The 16,090-nt window shown below is 36.5% G+C and overlaps 1 protein-coding gene across 5 annotated transcripts in view; it reads left to right on the plus strand.

Annotated features, from left to right (window-relative positions):
- Positions 1-16,090, plus strand: part of nrg3a (neuregulin 3a) — a 303,942-nt gene that overhangs the window by 68,417 nt on the left and 219,435 nt on the right. The gene's annotated exons all lie outside the window — the stretch shown is intronic.

The following is a 16,090-nucleotide window of genomic DNA, read 5'->3' on the forward strand; positions in this document are numbered from 1 at the left end:
CCGGCAGGGGCGTTGCCCGGGCAATGACGCACCACGCAGACGACACTCACATGTAAACAGTGACTCGAAACCCTTTTTATATGGTCCCGCATCGTTATGATTGAACTCACGGCCAAACGCATTAGGTTAATTGGACGCAGCAGTGCATCCCACTACATCTGCATAGCACACAAATAGTGCACCACATGGAATATAATTGATTCCAATAGAGTTTGCATGTTGCTAAGCCAAATATGTGATACTCTAGTAAGAAAAACAATCATGTCACAAAATAGTGCGACGCAAAGGAGACGTGATAATTGATTCCAGTAGAGTTTGTTGTTAGCACGTTGCTAAGCTAAGGATGTGATCATCTAAAGGCATTCACACCAAGACTGATAGCGATTACTATATTAGAATCCAAACCATTATAATCGCATACTGCAGTCAGCTGCTGCTTTAAATGCTCAAGCTCTTTAAAGTCAGTGGATTTTCATTGTCAATTTTTTTCCTTTTATCATTGAGCAGCTGGAGAAATCATTCTGAAAGTGGTTCCAATTATATCGTTCCTATGTATCATTAGCGTTTACTCATGGTGTGGACTTTGCTACTTGTGGTGTGGACTTCGCTATTATCTCGATCATTAAAACTTTATAGTTATTGTTAATTACCGTCCTTGATGTCAATGTGACTTAAGAAAAACAATCATAGCACACAAATTTGGGGGAAAATACTAAGTTTTTTAATTGGACTTTGCCTCATCTGTCATCTTGGATTCCCCCCCCCCCCCTTTGAGCTCATTGCAGAGCATTCAAGTCTTTTCAATAAAGGATACATGCAAACAATGTTAAAATGTGGCTACATTGAGATATAAGGTAGCATATTTGGAACTTTTGCACTTTGAGTGCACATGAGTGCTAACTTTTTGGACAGAGAAAACAATGGTTAAATTCAGATTAATCTGGAGGCACTAGCAGGATTAGTATATTTACATTTGGACAAGCGTATTTGGTGTTTATTAACAATGGTGATTTTTACATTTAGATTGTCTCCATCTAGTATTGTAGATCAGTAGGGTAAAGTTAAGAGTTAAACCGCTCCAGTGCCACTCATACACTTAATGGCAAATTTATTCTGTACAGTAATCCATCTTCAGACCCCGATTAAATATAATTTTCTCATCAGTACTTGGAAATGTTTGCTTTATTCAGGGCTATTCAGTTTAAGATGGCTCCCTGGCAGGGTCTCTGGCTCACCCCCAAATCCATTGCCTTGACAACAGTAACTCGCACCAGTCACATATTGTCTGCCAAACTAAACTCAAATAAATAAAGGCTACTAGCAGGGACACACCGCAGGAGTGTTCCATCTATGTTTTGTTAATTGATTCTCTAGTTAGTGAGGATTAACAATAGGATGACCACATCCTCTCCACCTTGAGGGATGCAGTTTCAATAACTCAAATAAATAGTCAGGTTTAGTGTACGTCTCGCCTGTCTCAGGGCTACTTTGAGTCTCTCTTATAAAGACCCATTTTTATTTCATATAATCTTTGGCACCTCATTACCTCAAAAAGTGTTAACAGTAATGTTCCCTGCGCCTCAATTGAAATAATCTCATTTCACGCAAGTTTTGTGACTTCCTCTCATTAATGGAGTAGTCTTGAGTACATCCTGGGGGTTTTGTTGTACAATGAAACATGGCCTTTATATTGAAGTGCTGATTGGTTTGTAGGGGATGCTTGTACCTGTCACTCAGACAAATGAGTTGTCTCCTCCGAATCAGCCTGATGCGCATTATAGCCCATTCACTGCATCTGATAATGCCCTTGAAACTGCCAGCCATCAGCTTTAATGCGGCGTGCGAAAAACTAGCATGCATTTGAGTGTGTTTGTACGTGTTTGTGTATTATTGTAAATGTTTTTTGGAGGGGTGTGTAGATCTGAACGGTCTCAGTAGAAGTGGGAAGGCTCAGTAGAAAAATATGTTGTGACAAAAACTTTCATGCAGAACCGGTTATTTTGTGCGTGAATCACACCGATGTGACAGATTATGCGAGCTGTAGGTCATGATTAGGCCAACAATCTAATAAACTGTAATCACATGCGAGGAGCTCAAAGAGTCACAAAATCCGTAATGCTGTCATTTATAGACTGGGTTGAGGTCACTGACTGACACGGGGGCTGTTCACCAGTGGGAGATTATGGGAGTCATTTACCTTGAGCTTGACGGTGCCAGTGGTTTAACCTAAAGCCTCCAATCCAATTAGAGCCGGATGCTCATCCTAGATCTCCCACACACAGACCTCTCGGTGACCTACATATTATGGGCTGTGCAGGGTTATGTTCATTTAAAATCTAATGTGATTAAATGCATCTACGGCATATAGGACTAACTGCAGGTGTGTTTGAGCAGTTACCAGCCCTTCTGCATAAGAGAGCAGTTACACAGCAGCAGAATGCAGTTTTCTGTCTTTAATAGTTGCTTTCACATACAGTTCGGTTTTAACCAGGGGTAACATTGTTCTGTGACCAACTAATATGATGTTCTTTAACTCCATTAAAGTTTGAGGACTTACACCCACATTTTGTACTTGAGTCACTCCTGTAAAGCTGATGTTTGAATAGGACAATTAAACATCGCACCTGTTAGTAAATACAGCTGTCATTCGCAAACATTGTTTCTTCAACAGTTGATTTGTATTTAAACTTTTTTATTTTTATTTTTATTTTTTGTTTGTTTGTTGAAGGTCACATTAAAATTGACTTGGAAACATTTTACAATGCTTTCATATATATATATTTTTAATCCTTGTCCCAAAGCCAGACTTAAAAATGGAAACTTCCATTATATAAATGTGAATTTTAAAACTATGATAATTGACCTTTAAGTGAGACACTTTTTTTTGGTGAGAAAATGAATTATATCATCTTTTTGTAAAATTATGACTGGCTCATACTGTCATTCGCTTCACACCAAAAGTGATGCAAAAAAGTTTTCCGTACTTGTTTACAAAAAGGCACAACCGTTTCAGTGAAAAGAGTTAGATTAAAATAAGCATTTTGTGTATAAAAACACCAAGAAAAATCAGCCTAACCCACAAACAATGGGTCTTTGAATTCACTTTCAAGATCTGTAGATTACACATTTGTAAATCAAAATGCGAATTGTACTGACTTCCTCAAAGACACGTCTTCAAAGTCAGTGCATCTACATAGTCTAAAATGATCAATTATATGCGACATTTGTTGTCATGTGTTGTGATGTTCAGCATTTTGTGCTCTGTGCCAGTGACCCCGGTGACCTTGCCTCTTATTTCTTTATTTGTACCTTTCCGACTTTGTTGACCTTTTAAAGAGTGTCTGAAATGTCAGCAGCACATAGACTGTCTGCGATCTCAATATATGGTGACATTTCCACTGTTAGATGGCATTGGGGACTGTGCTGTTGCTGGCTATTTCAATTTTAACTGTGTGATTGAGTTTAAGAAAGCTTTTTTCACTCCTTTCTTTTCTCCCCCTCTCTGTCCAACACTCTCCCTGTCTTTTCAGATTTTTGGGGAGGAAAAAAAAAAATCCTTTCAATATTTTAGTCCTTGCATGCAACAATGGATTCAAGCTTTTCATTTATTGGTACAGCAGTCTATAAAGGCTGAGGAATATTTGGTCTTTTGTAAAACGGTCACGTGGATGAGTAGACCTGAACCCTTCAACCCATGGCCCTAATTTCTCTGAAACTGGACAATTTCTTTTGAAGAAGAAAATGTGAAGAATAGCAGTGTCCATCTGGTGGATATCTGTCAGAGCTTGACATGTTTACATCGAGAGATGATTTTGAGAATCCGGCGTTTGTTTGGTTTCGGACAGTGAAATGTTTGCTTTGGGTAATAAATTATGGAGCATTCTAATGGGAGAAGCTGTCAGATAGGATCTTAATGTTGTCAAATACACAGAATACAAAAGAATCGGATATCAGAATGGTGAATGGGAGCAGCTGTGCGTGAGACGGTTTGGTTGGGGAAAAAGATTTTAGTCAAAGATAAGGCTGGTCCCAAATGTCTGGAGACTGTATTTATGTCGCTTATTTTTCCTTTGTCAACATGGATACAGTTTATTAAAAAAAATAGCCTGTAGCAACAAAATAAATCCATCTGAAAGAACCTCAAGGCTTTTATTTTATTATTTAACAACCTTACTGAGGACAAAATAGTAGTTTACTTTATTTATTTTTTGTTTACAGAGCTTCTTGTTGTCACAGAGACAGGTGTGATATTTCAGAACAACTAATCCAATAGTTAGTGTCAGGTAAGGGAGATATTTTAGTGTCAATCCATAAACAAAATAGCTTACAGCACTTTTAATTAGGATACTTTTTTTCATTAGGTTCTTTAATTATTTTGTCATTTCTGAGCACATCATGTCTTTTGTCTAATTATGTTTAAACAGCAAATGATCATATAATATCTAGTACATTAATACAATATGTGTAAAGCCTGGTTGATATTCGGCATCATTTCAGCCCGTGACAGTGCACTTATTTCTAATGACAGCTCAGAGTCTGTATCACGCAACACCTGTCACAAACCTGCAAGACTTGCTGTCTGTTAGACCCTGCTAGTGAACTCAACACCTCCTCACTTCTTTTGACAAGTTCCAACTCCCCAATTTATTCCTTCACAAAACCTTCAGCTTGTATAATCTTGTGATTTTTCTTAATATAAATAGTCTGGTGAGAAGTGTTTTCTGTGCCACTGGTACCAGATGGAATTGCAAGTTGAACAGGTGAATATGTTTCAATAATTATGTATATTATTGTTTCATTCAAATATACTTGAGGTGGTTGATAAGCATTTTATTTTATTTAATCATTTTCGAAATGGTCAAAATAGCTGAATGAAAAGTGGAATTTTTTATTGGAATGCCCAGCGAACCAACACACATTTTAATGCATGATGTCCACTACAGGTTTTAGTTTGACACTTATTTTTTTTTACACCATTTTCATAGTCCACTCTCTGCATTCTAGTAACTATAAGTGACTTTGCAACTATAACTTTGTAACACACATATATAACTCTCATTAGTAATAGACTGTTAGGGTTAGTAGAATAGTAGAACTTAGTCAGTAGAATGTCAAAAGTGGACAATCTAAAGTGCTACTTTTTTCCAAAAATAAATAAATAAATACCTGAATAAATGTATTCCTACATCTTATTTTACTGAAAAATTGGAGTAGATATAGAGCTACTTGGTGCTTTACTATTTTTGTCAGCCATGTTGAATTTGTTACAACATGCATTTATAATTAAACTGCAGTGGGAGTAATTACTTTTAAATACACCTTTACATTTAAAGAATAATACTAAAATGTTCAATATTAACATATGATTTTGGACTATTTTGGATAAAATTCACATTTCTATACGAATAAATAGTATACAAGATATAATTTAATATAATTTAATTTAATCAGTACACCGTACATGGTACGCAATGATCTAGAATTTACTTATGAATTGTTAAAAACGGAAAAGGACTATTTTACCATATTTTAAGTTGTTTAATGGGGATGATACAGCATAATTCAGTATACCATGAAGCTTTGCTCCCTGTATCCTTTGCTGCTGTTACTTCCTGCCTATAAACTTTGATGATTGTTCATACCCAACTGAAGAGACTTTCGCCCCACACACTCATCCCCTGAGAACTGCAAGTCTGTACCACTACCGCTGGTTAAGCTTTTACACCACTTAATGAGATGGAAAGGGGTTGAGAGGGAAAGAGAGAGCCCGGAGACATCGACTTTCATCAATGGCTTGTTTTACATTTGGAACTATGATGAGCACAGAAAGGCAGGAGATAAAATATTTTGTACATGCATGTAATATTTAGATAATGGTGGTTATTCTTAGCCCACCAAGATGAGCGGGATTAATATTATTGTAAATATTACATTTGCCATGTGCATACATTTCAGTCGCTAATGAGTAGGGGTGTAACGATACTTTGTTATATCGAGATGTCGTAAAATCTAAAAATCAAAAAGACATAATTAACCCAAAAAATTTAATTCTGTCATCATTTACTCACCCTCATGTCATTTCAAACCTATAAGATTTTCGTTCAGCTTACATATACAAATGAAGATATATTTATGCAACCTGAGAGATTTCTGTAAGTAATTCCTCTAAAACTTAAAAGATCCAAAACATGTCATAAAGGCATCGTAAAAATAATCAGTCAAGTGGTCTAATCCAAATCAAAGTCTTCTGAAGAGACACTATGGCTTTATATGATGAACAGACTTACAACAACATGCATACTGTTGTAAACACGGATATTCAGATGCTTGCATGATGCGTGAAAACAAAGAGTGAGTAAATGGCAATTTAAACTTTTAGATGAACTAACCATTTACATATTGGGCATATTAATTTTGACAAGCTTTCTTGCAATTAGAACTGAGATTGATTGTATTGATCATTTGAAGAGCATATATGCACTGGAACGGCACTCCTAAAAGTGAAAGTGCAAACATTGTTTAAATAACCATATCACATTTAGTAGTATGGTTATTCAAAGTGTTTTAGAGTATTTATTTATTTCTATATGTATAGTGCATTATAGCGGGAGAGGCGGGACAAAGCGAGCACTGGGAGTATGTACGTGTCTGTGTAAACTAAGTTGGCTTGCTTAGTTGGAGACGCTTAATATTTTCAATATTATTGATTTGAATGCACTTATACTATACTGTAACGAGAACTGAACTAAGCTGGACGATCACTATTTTCTACAGAACTGCTTTATAACTGAATTGAACTCATTTCATATTTTATGATCTTTACAGTTATTGAACAGAACTGAATCAACACTGAACTAACCTCAGTTGAACAATGACTATTTTCTTTTGTAGAGCTGCTTTAAAGCAGAATATAACTCTGTTTGCATCATTGAATCGTTATTTAAGCTGCTTTGATGCTCTCTATTGTATAAAGCACTAAAGGTCACTTGACTTGTTCGTTTTAAGTGTGGCAAAGTGTCTACATACTTTTTGGAGCCACAATAACCCATCTTTTGGTTTCCTTTAACTACCTGAGGGTAAAAGCTGATGTTGGATGTGTTGGCATTCAGGTAGTCTCTCGCACACTCATGAATATTCCTGAGGGAGTGACTGGAGGGACTGCTTGTCCAAGGTAAGAGTGACAGGGAGAGGGATTTAGTGCTGACAGGGGCTATTTCGCTGCCACAAACCAGATCAATAAGGATTCGGCTGTCTGCTGTTACTTGTTGGCCATCACACACACTCATGCAAAGAGAGGGTGGAAGAGAGAGATTAATATATATATATATATATATATATATATATATATATATATATATATATATATATATATATATATATATATATATATATATATATATATATATATACACACACACACACACTCATTTTTGTACTTTCTGGGGGGTTTATTCTCCATCGACATTCAACAAGGGTATCTGAACTCTTAGCAAGGCTATCAGAGACTTCCAGAACATACCTGTCAGTGCATGTGTTGCAACTGTATACGTGCCGTCCTGAACCGGAACCCAGCCTGACAAGGTCGCTTGGGTCCATCTGTCATCTAGCTATAGTTACCAAGTTGCAACCAGAGTGTGTTCACTCTCTCCTTGTGCCCTTGTCTCTGCAGCAGGTAAGAGGTGAGGAAAGAACAGAACAAATGTTTATTTAATAGAAATAGTTTAACAGGCATATTACCTAAAAAAATAAAAAATGATTCGGTCAAATTTACTCACTATTTTATTTCAAATCTTTTTTTTTTCCTGTGTACAGAAAAAACAAAACATTTAGAAATTTAGTAGAATGTTGATGATGCTGTTTTCAATGGACTGTTAAGCTCCAAAAATGTTCATTGTTCTTTAGGGAACTCAAAATGGTTATTCTATTGCATTTCTGAAACCTTTATTTTTATTGTAAAATGTAATTGATTCTTGTATGATTTGTAACTAGTTACACCAAAAAAAGGCAATAAAGGTTATACATTAATAAAAGGTAATGTAGCCACATGCATTTCTGTAAAGCTGCTTTGAAACGATATGTATTGTATAAAAGCACTACACAAATAAATGTGAATTGAATTGAATTAATTAACTATATAATCATATAATTGTACAAATAAGCTTTCTGTGTTTGAACTGGTCTTTCTAACTTTGCAGTGATCTCAAAAGTTTTAATTACAAGTTTACACAAGTTTTTACACATATTTTCACCTTGCAATAAATAGATGCTTACAAACAGTAATTCGATTGTCTTAGGACGTAGCCATAGCAACAATAGGCCGCATGAACGCTATTCAATTATTGCTATTATGCTATTGTCACAAATATATCATATCAACTTTGTTTATGAAATAAAATGTAATAAAAAAATAATCTTCCTGGAAGTATACTCATGCATACTCACGATATGAATTACTGTTAATGGTACAGTTAGGGTGTTTTTTGAAGTTTTACAGTTCCTGGCCATCTGTTCAGTTTTATTGTATAAAAAAAGAGGTCTACAGAAGACAGAGCATCTTACAAGTTTGGAACAACACGTGAAGTAACTGAAGAATGTTTTGCTGAACTATGCCTTTAAATATAAGAGAGACCAGACAGAGTAACTCTTCTCTTCATCACTAAAAGGCAAAACACTGACTCGCCCAAATTGTTCAAAGCAAACAACGCAAAAGAACAATCTAACCTTCAGCATCTTTTATGATGCAACATTTGAGTTAAATAATGTTCCATGAGACAGCTTGGGGTGTCAGATCTCTCATTCAGAGCTTTAAGAGCGGGAGAGGGAATAGTTAATGACACTGGTTTTACTCTTTCATTGCTAGGAGAAGCTGTCAATGTGCCCATAAAAAAAAAAAAATGCTTTTTTTGATCCCGTAATGAGTGTTTCATCATGAATAAATCGTCCTTTGGCATTTATTTCAAAAGAATCTGAGTTCAGTTGACGATTTAATGGATATTACAGATTCCTCTTATGGCAAATACGCTTACACAAAACAGGAGTGGAAGCCAGCAGCTTAGGGAAGATGTTTCAGAAAGGCTTAGAGTTAATGTTTTAGGCTGAGAACTATGGAAAGCCTGTGTATGTGCATACGTTTGCATCTTTGAACAGATGTGTAATTGAAAGACAGCGATGAACGTAGTCAGTCCCTCAGACCATTGACCACAGTACGCAATGTCAATACTAAACACTGTTTGGAGAGAAGCTAAACCAAACCCTATGCTTCACCAGCCCAACACTGACATATCGATTTGCTCATATAAGACCTGTCCTTTAGTGAGAAGTGTGCTGCTAAGTGTTTGCTGTTACTTCTCTTGAAGGGTGAGCCTAGGATCTGTTCGTACTAAGAGGCATCACTGTCAGTATAGAGGAGGAAAATAAGCTCTGTTGTGGAAGGATGGTCCCATTTCCCCGTGTTTGCTGAATATACACGCTCCCAGAGCCCTTTGAGCACACGGCTGTGTGTACAAACACATTGTCATCATCTGAAATCTTAAAATCTTGTTTGTGCCTTACGGCTTTGGAAAGCCTGGCTTTTCAAAGCACTGATTCAAATGTTCAAACTTTCTAAACCTACAGCATTTGTCCCCAAGAAACACAATGGCACTGTATGTACCGTAGATCACAATTATAGAAGGAACACTTTTGCTCGGGTCACTTTTTATATCCTTGCTTTTATTTGACAAATATTAAATGGCGAGAAAAGTCTCAGGTTTTCTGGCAGGTTTTTAGAAGACCCGCCCCCCCCCCCATCCCTCTGTCTGTTGTGATGTTCTCCCCCTCAGCAGTCGCACTTTTCCTTTTCATCTCTTCATCATTCACTTGTTTATATTGCTGTCTGTCTCACCCTGAGCTACTGGCAACCGAGCACATCATATTTCACTCATTACGATATTCCCGCTTTCTCCTCCAAAGGTTATCTTGCTCTTCCCGCAACCACTTCCTCCTCCCACATATTATCTCATTAGCTACATAGAAAAGGGCAAAGGTCATGTGCACCATAACACTTGATTACACCAACTTGGCACAGTACTTCATATCTTACTGTCTGTTTGTCTATATCACTATCTCTCTGTAAGATTAACTACAGTATTTGTCTGTCTCTGTCTATAGTTTTATACAGTTATTTCAAGTATATTAGGCCTGTATAACCATTGAAAAAATTTAGTCTTGTCAGTATTTTTCAGTAACATTTTATACTACAGTATTCACAGCATATTTACATATGTACTGGGACTAATGAGACTAATACTAATGACTACATGCACTTACTGTATAATCATTTTTTGGAGCTTGTGTTGGAGGTTTTATAGAATGTTTTCACATGAGACAAAATTACATGACTTTGTAAGGCGCTGAAACAGCTCGTCAGTTAATTGGTATGTGGTAATTAGAATGACACAAGACATTCTTCTACAGAATACACACATGGCAAGGACATTTGAAGGACTTTTGGTCTGTTTACAAAAAACTAGTTTTTGGGTACCATTACACTGTTTTTTAATTATATATTTTTTGTGCAATATTCTATTATTATGCTGCATCTTTCTGCTTTTTTAGCATATTGTGTTTGTAAGCATAAGAACCTTTTAAGTGTGAACGCTCCTTAAAGTACAATAACTTGATACAGAGTGTGAGTGATCCAGACCGCAGTGGTGTGTTTGGTCATCAGTAAACCCGAGAGAGTCCGCATTACGCCTTTCTTCGTTTCACTCCACTGACTGGCAATAGCTGCCAGCATTAAGTTTGATACACTGATGCTTACGTATAGAACAGCCGTTGGATCTGCACCCTTACACTCACTGTAAATCGGTTTCCTGAAAAAAATTGTGTTTAGTAAGTAAATGGCACCACTAGTATTGCAGCATTCCTCATTTGCACGTCGTTTTGGATAAAAGCTAGCCTAGAAATGTAGACCCCTAGCGGCAGCTAAATTTATTTTGAAGCCAGGGTAGTCTAGCAACTCTCTGTTGGCTTGCGAGCTGGAAAAACCAAACTCTTGTCAGGCCAATCACATTGTGTATAGAGTCGGTGGGCGGGCTTAACATAATGACGACAGAGTTGCGACGAATCCCTGCTATTTGAAAACAAAGAATGGTTGCTGCTGTCTTTCAAATCAGCTTGGGCCGCGACTCTGGAGGACTTGAGAATAGAACAAAGAACGGCACTTTAGTCATTCTTAAAAAGGAAGATGTGTTTTGCCGGACCGTATCTTTGCCGCTCTGACCACGTCACCTTCTTCGTTGCTCTGGTTGGTTATAGCGCTATACTATTGCGTGCAGAGGGAATTTAAAAATACAATCGTTTATCACCCCTCGGATTTAGTCATCCCAATGGTGAGTTGCCAGACCTAACATCTTGATGTGGGTCTGGCTTGCCAGGCTAGATAAAAGCATTTACCAAATTAATGATCATAATAAATAAAAAAAGCAAACATAATATTAAAGGCATTGAGAATTATATTATTGACAGAATATTTGAAGATATGTTTTCATTAAATAATTAAAAAAAATTGTTTTATTAATGTCTTTTTTATTATTTGTTCACAAGAGGTCTTGGAAGCTTGTGTACTGATTCTCATTTCAGTGGTGTACAACAAATTTCTGCGAACCCACCCATCAAAAGTGGCGTTAAGTTTGTTGTAGGGGTGAAATAGTGGTTTTGATGGAATCTACAGTATTGTTAAAAAGTTTGGAGTCTGAAGGATTTTTTTTTAAATAAATTTATATTTCAAATAAATGCTGTTATTTTTAACTTTGTTAATCAAAGGATCCCTAAAACAATTTTCACCAAAATTTCAAGCCAATATATTTTTAACAAAAACATTAACTGTTTTAAACAGGGAAGATGATAATAAAAATGAAAGAGAAAAAAATCTCACCACATCATAGAATGATTTGTGAAGGATAATGTGACACGGAAGACTGGAGTAATGATGCTGAAAATTCAGCTTTGCCATCACATTTTAAACTATATTAAAATAGAAAACACATTTTTAATTGTAAAACTATTTCACAATATTGCAGTTTTTACTGTATTGTTGAAATAATGGCAGCCTTAGTTCTAGTCCTTTAATTTATAAAGCATATTTAAACCAGACGCAAGTCTAACCAAAGTGCTGTACAAGAGCAGATTAAACAAATAATAAAAATAAAAAAAAAACATTACAAAGAGCGGCATTAACGTGTTAAAAGCTGGAGAACAAATTAGTTTTTAATCAGAATTATGAATCTTAAATGTATCAGATGACCCAGAAACTATGACCTCGGCCTTGGACTTGACTTTTAACTTTTACTGTACTTTTAAAAGTAAAATAAAAAACTTTTAAGATCTTTTAACCCAAAACTTTTGAACCACAACTTTTTAGTGTCTACTATTTATGTGCAAGAATAAACATTTCAGCTTGCACGCTTGTGATACATAATTTCTTGTGATTGTGATTTATAGATGCTCTTAAGATGTTGCTTTTTTGCACTGTAAAGATGGCTCTAGAAAAGCAATTCTTAGCTGAATTTAATTTCCTCCCAACACCGCAGTGACTGTGTGGGCGTCCCATGCGCCCATGACTTATATCTATGACTTTTTATTGTCTTCTCAAAACTCACAGAGAGCGTTTGTGACTCCTGTGGCTTACCGTAACAGCAGAGCATATGTCATTAAAATGAGATTAGGAAAAGCTCTTTGCTTGTTGTGCATTTTGGCTCATTGTTTGAGTACGGCTCCACCATTCTAATATAACACTGGATAATGCGTCTCCCATTGCTCTCTCGCATTCAGCTGACGGCACACTATTCTGAGGAGGGCATTCTTTTACAAAGAGCTGCTAGGGAAAATGTTGAATGGTGGACGAGATCCAAACACACACACTGCTGTATCTCTGGTGTGAAGATCTCATTCTCTCCCATCAACGAAATACACACCCACACACCAAAACGACGGGTAAAATGCTTTTTAAGCACCTGGTGAATGAGATCCTACCACACAAAAAGCTCATCTCGCACAATATGCAAACACAACAAAACCTACTTAAGCTCAATCTGTCTGGTTCCAGATGTATGTATGAGCAAGACTTATCAATCCTTTTTACATCTGGACTGCTCGTGTTCCTCTCATGGTTACACGTGTTCTCCTATGTTTCTTCTCCTTCAGAGGAGCAATTACTGTCAGCACGCCATGCTGGCTCTCTCTGCACCTGTCCCTGCTTCTCCGAAGATTCCCCTCTCCTGACACAAACTTGTGTAATTACCCAGCAAAGGATTCGGGCTCCAGCCTCCACACTGCCACCGCCGCTAGCCTCCTTGCCGCTTCAATTTTAATTGAATCTCAAGTGCTGATCATGAGGGGTGACTAGCTTTGAAAGCATTAGTGGTCTTCCAGACATATTGTTTCTTTGGAGGGGTGGGGAAGAGAGTCTTTTATTTGGTTTGGTTTTGATGAAGCGTCTACAATTGTGTAACTCTTAATAAAGATCATTGGGTTGTTAACCATTTTGATTAGTCATGTCAAGTGATTCATATTTGAATTGAATGATTTAGCCCTAATAACATGTTTGTACTCTCTGTATGCAGTGAAAACAATGATTACCAGTTAAGTGAAGCAGTATTCATTCAAGGTTTACCCTTAGGCTACTGTTTTACTTTATCAATTTGGATACGTTTGACTCGCTTCTTACTTCCCTCTTGTTTTTACAATTCAGATGAAATTATCTTAGCTTGATGTTTTTTTCAGAGCAGTTAGTTCTGGGTAATTTTTGCATATAAGTGTTATTTCAAAATTACGTTTGTTTGTTCGTTTGATGATAGGGTTAGTGTTTTTTTAATTACATTTTTCCTTCTTCCTTTTTTCCTATCTTTATCTTTTTCTTACGTTTTATCTTTATTTATTTGTTTGATTGATTTAATATACAGTTAGTTCAAGTCAGCTAAATCACTAAGGTTAAGGTTGGACCGAATGATAGGCTTAGGGGTTAGTATTTGTTTAAGTGTTGTATAGGCTGGCGGCACTGTGATTCAAATTACCAATGAAATATTTATAATTGGCAGCAGGGTGACTTGCTGTTTAAAAAAAGTTCACACCACATGCATTTAAATTTCTTGAGTTTTAAATAACTAAGGTTTTGAAACACAATATGCATTGTAGTTACATGTATTAACATATCTACTGAATAACTGAATTGCAGTATTAGTGCTTCTCAGTACAACAAAGAGAGACATTACTGTCACGTGATACTGCTTGTACACAAATACACCTGCAAAAAAAATTCTGTTGACTCAGCACTATGGGGATTTTGTTGCATCAGTATTCAACAGCTTTACAGTGAAATTCCAGAAACCTTTTTGCTAGGCATCATGAGAGAAAAAGACAAAGCAGTAAAACATGTCTTCTGTTTAACCTTTGACCTCTGCAAACGTCCATGAATACATTTAAGCCGTAATGATGCCCTCTAAATCGTTATACTGTGAAAGAAACAGTCCAATGACATTCAGCTCTGTGCTTTTCTTGTGACCTTGATTTATGTGTGAAATTTTGTGGTCTTCACTTACCCCATTGACCTCTGGGAGCGTGCTTTCAGTGATTCCACAACTAATGGCAAATTAAATCTCTTACACAACACTTTAGAATGTGTTAATGTGTACTGAGACAGTCACACATAAGTTGCTGTGTGACTAATACACAACTCTGTTCTGCACTGTTGAGGAGAGTCATTCTTTTTGTCCCAGCAGCCATCAAAACATGATGGAATACTAGCAACATACGTTGTCACAACTGCCGAGTACGTATTCTGCAGCGGGTCAGTATTGGTTTCTATTACAGTACAATCCCTCTCAGTTAATGGAATCATCAGGGTTTCCGCCCAGCTGGACAGAGCTAGTTCATTTCCGGATTGGACATCAGTGGTTGCAAAGTCATTTTATATTATCTTTCCTCTGAGCTCTGTCGACAGGAAGATTGCTGGATATTCCTTTCTCAATGTTTGGTTTAGAGGGCAAAACTCCAATGCTAGTTTGTTCCAGTGGATCTGATTCTGTCCTGTGGCACTGGCCTAGAAGCTTTAATCTAGGTTTTCCATTACAGCATACATAACGCCACAGGCTGCTCATATAGCCTGCTTTAAGGAAACCATTGATTTTATCCATTTTTAAATTGAAGATCTATGTCTTGATGATGTCTGACATCTTGAGTTGCAGTTCTTGAGCTGGCTGCAAACATCAGTGTTTTACTACTTTAGATCAGACAAATGTGATGGTCATTTTGTTGGGTTGTTTGCTTCTTGCACTGCCTAAATACATTTTTAGGTAACCTGCATGTAAACTAATGAGAGAAATTTGCCATAAATGCATGTACCGGTAGTTTACTCTGTGGGGGAGCAAAATGAGATACAAAATCATATGTAATTCATTTGAAATTTGTGAGCTTTTGGTTTTTGGTTTTTCATGTTTTTTTTTTTCTGCTATTCTCGAACTTTGGCATCTCTTAACACTTTTAAAATATTTGAGTTTTGAAAATAGTGATCTCTTCATATTCACTGAGTACTTTAGTAATCTGTTATGCTTTCAGTGTAAAAAAATGTGAAGAAAAACTTGAAGACAGTGCACCATCAGTGTGATTAGCAAAGATTGGTAACACTTGACAAGCATGTCCATGTTACTGTAGATATGCAGTAATGCGAGGCAGAAAGGATAAATGTATAGAAAGTTAAAAAAAGTTGCAATCATTTTTCAAATACTTGTTAGATGGATTTTACTGTGTATAGTTGTAGCGCACATTATACGATGTGCTGTAGATTAGATTGATTTGTGCTCACCTGCAGCGAGGAACCTCTGTCACTGTCAGTAAACAATGATGAATAGCCTTCCATTTCCTCCTAAAGTGGTTATGATGTTCAAGTGAGTTATTAAGAGTAATTTATAATGACTCTCTGGCTTGCTGATAAGTAATTTCTGGACACTAAATGACAGCTTTTAAGGTGGCAAATGCGCTTATGGTGTGAAATAAACACATTGGCGATACATTTGATAGCCACTATTAATAGAAAGTCTGATATTACAAAACC

Source organism: Phoxinus phoxinus, assembly GCF_949152265.1.
Source record: "Phoxinus phoxinus genome assembly, chromosome: 14".
In the NCBI taxonomy this organism is placed as follows: domain Eukaryota; kingdom Metazoa; phylum Chordata; class Actinopteri; order Cypriniformes; family Leuciscidae; genus Phoxinus; species Phoxinus phoxinus.